The following is a 5,977-nucleotide window of genomic DNA, read 5'->3' as shown; positions in this document are numbered from 1 at the left end:
GTCTTGCAGGTAGCGGATCAGTGGCATGTTTCCCTCTTCTTTTTCGCCAAACCAGGACCAAGCAGCGTGAAAATGAGGAACAGTGATTAATGGGAAATGGACCTGGGAGGAGATATTAGATGGAGCAGGACCCTGGACACAGCCGGGAGAGTATCGCTGTCCTAAGGAGGAGTTAGAGGCAGCGAAAGCGGAACAGCGATACTACGAGGGGAAATACAGGAGAATAGAGGAACAGTGACTATACGAAGGGGGGGCACGAGGAGATTGGCTGAGTCAGGTAGGAGACCTGAGCCAGGCACCTTGTTATGCAAAGATGCGCAATATGCGTGTCTCCAGTGCGCTATTCTAGTCCGGTGCGCTCTATTCCAACTCCTCGCATTTGCGGGGCTAGAATGGGCATCCAGCCAGGATGCATTGTGCCAGCTCTATGTTCTGGATCTCCAATACGGCCCAGTTTATCCTGCGCCTCCTCCCCGCACTCACCCTGAGGTGCGTGTCACCAGCCCAGTACCACCAGTGCCAAAACCACGCACCAGGCTTCCTGTGCGCCTCCAGAGTCCAGTACGCCCTGTTCCTCTTCCCCGCACTCGCCCTGAGGTGTGTGTCCCCAACCCGGTATCACCAGTTCCGGCACCAGGCCTCCAGTGCGCCTCCAGGGTCCAGTACGCCCTGTTCCTGCTCCTCGCACTCGCCCTGAGGTGCGTGTCCCCAGCCCGGTACCACCAGTGCCGGCACCACGCGCCAGACCTATAGTGCACCTCGGCAGTCCAGTACGCCCTGCTCCTCGCACTCACCCTGAGGTGCGTGTCCCGAGCCCGGTACCACCAGTGCCGGCACCACGCGCCAGGCCTATAGTGCACCTCGGCAGTCCAGTACGCGCTGTTCTTGCTCTTCGCTCTTGCCCTGAGGTGCGTGTCACCAGCCCGGAACCACCAGTGCCGGCACCACGCACCAGGCCTACAGTGCGCCTCGGCAGTCCAGAACGTCTGGCGACAGTACCCAGTCCAGAGTGTCTGGCGACAGTACCCAGTCCAGAACGTCCGGCGACTGTTCATAGACCGGAACCTCCAACAATGGGCCACAGTCCAGAACCTCCAACGATGTGCCACAGTCCGGAACCTCCAACGACGGTCCCCAGCCCGGGGTCTCCAGCGCCGGTCCCCAGCCCGGGGTCTCCAGCGACAATCCCCAGCCCGGGGCCTCCAGCGGCTATCCCCAGCCCGGGGCCTCCGGTGATGATCCATGCAGTGATGGTCCCCGGCCCGGGGTCTCCAGCGACGGTCCCCAGCCCGGGGTCTCCAGCGAAGGTCCCCAGTCCGGGGTCGCCAGCGATGATCCGCAGTAATGAGCCTCCGGCGATGATCCACGGGTTAGAGCTACAAGGGTGGAGGGCTCAATGTAAAGAAGGGGGGCGGCGTCCAGAGCCAGAGTCGCCACCAAAGTTAGATTCCCACCCAGACCCTCCCATATAGGTTTAGGTTTGCGGCCGGGGTCCGCACCTTTGGGGTGGGGGTACTGTCACGACCTGACCTTAGTTATCTTTGTTTTCTTTATTATTTTGGTTAGGTCAGGGTGTGACGAGGGGAATATGTGTTTTTGTCTGTCTAGGGTTTTTGTATGTTTATGGGGTTTTCCAGTCTAGGTGTTTTTATGTCTATGGTTGCCTAGATTGGTTCTCAATCAGAGGCAGCTGTTTATCATTGTCTCTGATTGGGGACCATATTTAGGTAGCCATATGCCTTGGATAGTTTGTGGGTTATTGTCTATGTGTAGTTGCATGTCACCACTTGTGTTTATAGCTTATAGCTTCACGTTTTTGTTAGTGTTCTTCGTTTAAATAAAGAAGAATGTATTCATCTCACACTGCGCCTTGGTCTCCTCGTTATGACGAACGTGACAGAATAATAAGACTCATTCTATGGCTTAAAAACAGAAGTTCAAACTCTCGGCGTGTAGTAGGTCAATGTACGGTAGTTGCGTGGTAAAAAAAATTAAACACTGCTCAATCAAAACCGTCTAACACAGGGTTTCCCAAACTCGGTGCACATTTTGATTTTTAACACTACACAGGTGATCAACTTGATGATTAGTTGATTATTTTAATCAACTGTATAGTGCAAGGGCAAAACCAGGCCTCTGACCTCCTTATAGGACTCATCGTTGTGGGTGATCAGGCCTACCACCGTTGTGTCGTTGACAAACTTAATGATGGTGTTGGAGTCGTGCTTGGTCACGCAGTCACGGGTGAACAGGGAGTACAGGATGATATTAAGCACGCACTCCTGAGGGGCACCCGTGTTGAGGATCAGTGTGGCAGACGTGTTGTTGCCTACCCTTACCACCTGGGGGCGGCCCTCAGGAAGTCCAGGATCCAGTTGCAGAGGGAGGTGATTAGTCCCAGGGTCCTTAGGTTAGTGATGAGCTTTGAGGGCACTATGGTGTTGAACGCTGAGCTGTAGTCAATAAACAGCATTCTCACCTAGGTGTTCCTTCTGTCCATGTGGGAAAGGGCAGTGTTGAGTGCAATAGAGATTGTGTCATCTGTGGATCTTTTGGGGCGGTATGCAAATTGGAGTGGGTCTAGGGTTTCTGGGATGATGGTATTGTTGTGAAAATATCAGTGAAGACACTTGCCAATTGGTCAGCGCATGCTCTGAGTACATGTCCTGGTAATCCGTCTGGCCCTGCTGCCTTGTGAATGTTGACCTGTTTAAAGGTCTTATTCACATCGGCTACACTGATCACACTGTCGTCCAGAACAACTGGTGCTCTCATACATTATTCAGTGTTGCATACCTCGAAGTGCGCATCAAAGTAATTTAGCTCGTCTGGTAGGCTTGTGTCACTGGGCAGCTCGCGGCTGGGCTTCCCTTTGTAATCCGTAATAGTTTGCAAGCCCTGCCACATCCGACGAGCATCGGAGCCCGTGTAGTAGGATTCAATCTTAGTCCTGTATTAACGCTTTGCCTGTTTGATGGTTCGTCTGAGGGCATAGCAGAATTTCTTATAAGCGTCCGGGTTAGTGTCCCGCTCCTTGAAAGTGGCAGCTCTACCCTTTAGCTCAGTGCAGATGTAGCCTGTAATCCATGGCGTCTGATTGGGGTTGTACGTAAGGTCAATGTGGGGACAACGTCATCGATGCACTTATTGATGAAGCCGGTAACTGATGTGGTATAATCCTCATTGCCATCGGATGAGTCCCGGGAACGTATTCCAGTCTGTGCTAGCAAAACGGTCCTGTAGCTTAGCATCTGCATCATCTGACCACTTCCATATTGAGCAAGTGACTGATACTTCCTGCTTTAGTTTTTGCTTGTAAGCAGGAATCAGAAGGATTGAAGTATGGTCAGATTTGCCAAAATGAGGGCGAGGGAGAGCTTTGTATGCATCTCTGTGTGTGGAGTAAAGATGGTCTAGAGTTTTTTTCTTCCTCTGTTGCACATGTAACATGCTGGTAGAAATGAGGTAAAACGTATTTAAGTTTCCCTGCATTAAAGTCCCTGGCCACTAGGAGCACCACCTCTGGATGAGCATTTTCTTGTTTGCTTATGGCTTTATACAGCTCGTTGATTGCGGTCTTAGTGCCAGCTACGACATCCACTCCTTTCCACACGCCCACTACTTTCCTTTTGACACACCCACTTGCCCATACTCCGGTCACCATATAGAGTACCACAATATAAGTCATATAACCTATAAAACGTAGAGGTCAAACATGGAAATAATTGTCCAAACATTCATTTTTTAGAAACATTTTAGAAACACTTAAAATAAGGTGTGTGTTTTGTGTAGGCTTACCCTGACGTGACATTTTGATAACTGTGTAAATCTATCTGACAAGGTGACTTTTATCAATATATTTATCAACTTCAGGGCAAAGTTGGGCTGTTCACAGGCTGCAACATTTAGCAACAGTTGGGACCTAAACGAGTCGAGTAGGATGTAGTGGAAACCTATGAAGATGAACACCTTGATGTTCAACAAACTGCTTACTAAGCTGGGTGTGTGTGGTAGCTGGCGTTTCATGGACATGTTAGGTCTGGACGAGGAGGATTTGTTGTCTGTACCGATTCCATGCGGCACCGTCATTCTGCGGTTCCTGCTAACAGAACAGCATGAGTTGATCCGGGAAGAGGAAGGAGAGGTGGTGTTTGGGGGTCTGACTGTTTTCTTCCAGAGAAACAAAGTGGTCAACTCCTGTGGCACCGTAGCTCTGCTGCATGCATTTGCCGAAAACTCCACCCACATGGTAGTACCATGATGACTCGCCTGTGAAGAAGTTGGACGAGACATATTGGATGACCCCCTTTAACAAAGCTGCCCACCTAGAGATGAACCAGGCCACCAGAGAGGCCTATTATGACGTGTTAGCACAGGGCCAATGCCGGGTCGAAGCAGATCACGTCAACTTCCATTTAACTACCTTTGTCAAGGCGAACAGAGTACTTTATGAGCTGGATCCTAGGATGGAGGGGCCAGTAAACCATGGAGACACCCAGGACAACTCTTTCATCTGGGATGCGGCTCGTGTTTGTCAGGAGTTTGTGGAGAGAGAGGAGGGGGAGGTCCACTTCTCTGCTATAGCCTTCTGTTGCTCCAAGAATGCACACACGTAGTCTGAAACACAAACAATGTACACCCTCACACACACTGCAGCACATAGTAAAGCTTGCCAAAGCCTGGTGTCTGTGTTTGATGACGAGGATGTCAACGCTACATTTTAGGTCTGTTTCTGTAGTCTCAAAATGATCAAACATTTTGTTACATGAACAAATTGTATTTTCTATTTTTACATCACAGATTGTAAAAATAATTTATTACATCACATGAAATAAATGTTATTCAATATGTTGTCTCGCCCCCACAAGTAAACCTGGGTTTCTAGTAGATTCTATAGCCACAGTCAAAATAGGCTATATCATCAACATTTTTCTAAACAAAAATGATATTTTTGGTCTTCATTTAAGGTTAGGGTTAGTTTTAAACCCCGATTTTAAGAAGAGAAATTGTAGAAATAGGCGGGTTAGAGCAATAATTATGACTTTGTGAAAACCACAAACCCCGAGCACATAGGCCATGTTTACACAGGCAGCCCAATTATGATATTTTCCCCACTAATTGGTATTTTGACCAATCACGTCGGGTATTTTCACATCAGAGCTGATCTGATTGGACAAAAGACAATTATTAGTGGAAAAAAAGAATTGGACAGGCTGTCTAAACGCAGCCATAGTATACAGATTTAAATATACATCAGATGTGTGCAGCGCCATGGGCTGACCACGATGACCATGCACAGACCTTTCATGTAATGGAACAGACTCTTCACCCCACTTCGATACAAAGTGATTTTCTTAGCAGGTTAGAAGGGCATTTTCGCTAACCCTACCTCTTTTCATAACCTTAACCTCAGTCTCCTAACCTGCTGCGTAAAAGTCACTTCGGTAATCCAAGTGGCGTTTAAATAGTGTTTCCCGTCATGTGATAAGTGTACATCCAATTTGTGTCCGATGTGCCCTATACAGTCAATGGACGTGCCCGTGACCTTGAAAGCATGCGATTTCAGCATGTTTGACTTGTTTTCTTAATGTATAAACAGTTTATGATCGCTTGCTTCTTCCAAACATTATTACCACAATATAATGTCTTTAAATAAACTATTTTTCTCCGCGTGGTGGCAGCACGTGCATTGTTTCATTGATGTGAACTGTATCTTGCTATTGTTCTTTATGTTGTATTTGTCAAGCTACATTATTTGTATTTTTTTTATATTTAGTAGTTTTGCACAATTTAATTGAATTTTAACTGCGAAATGAATAAACAATTAGAATTCAAGCAGTTATCAAAATGCATGATACTTATTTTTATTACATAATATAAATGCAACATGCAATTCGTTTTACACCTTGATGTGGGTGTGCTTATGCAATTAATTAATTAGCTAAATAAATGAAAATGTCCTTTAAACTCCCCTAAC

At 47.5% G+C, this 5,977-nt stretch overlaps 1 pseudogene; it reads left to right on the top strand.

Moving 5' to 3' along the window:
• Window positions 1–3,940: 3,940 nt before the first annotated feature.
• LOC112219004 lies at window positions 3,941–4,616 on the top strand (annotated as a pseudogene).
• Window positions 4,617–5,977: the final 1,361 nt, after the last annotated feature.

The sequence above is a fragment of the Oncorhynchus tshawytscha genome, linkage group LG19 (assembly GCF_018296145.1).
Source record: "Oncorhynchus tshawytscha isolate Ot180627B linkage group LG19, Otsh_v2.0, whole genome shotgun sequence".
Taxonomy (NCBI): domain Eukaryota; kingdom Metazoa; phylum Chordata; class Actinopteri; order Salmoniformes; family Salmonidae; genus Oncorhynchus; species Oncorhynchus tshawytscha.
Note: the sequence above shows the minus strand (reverse complement) of the source record. Positions and strands in the feature narration are given on the sequence as shown.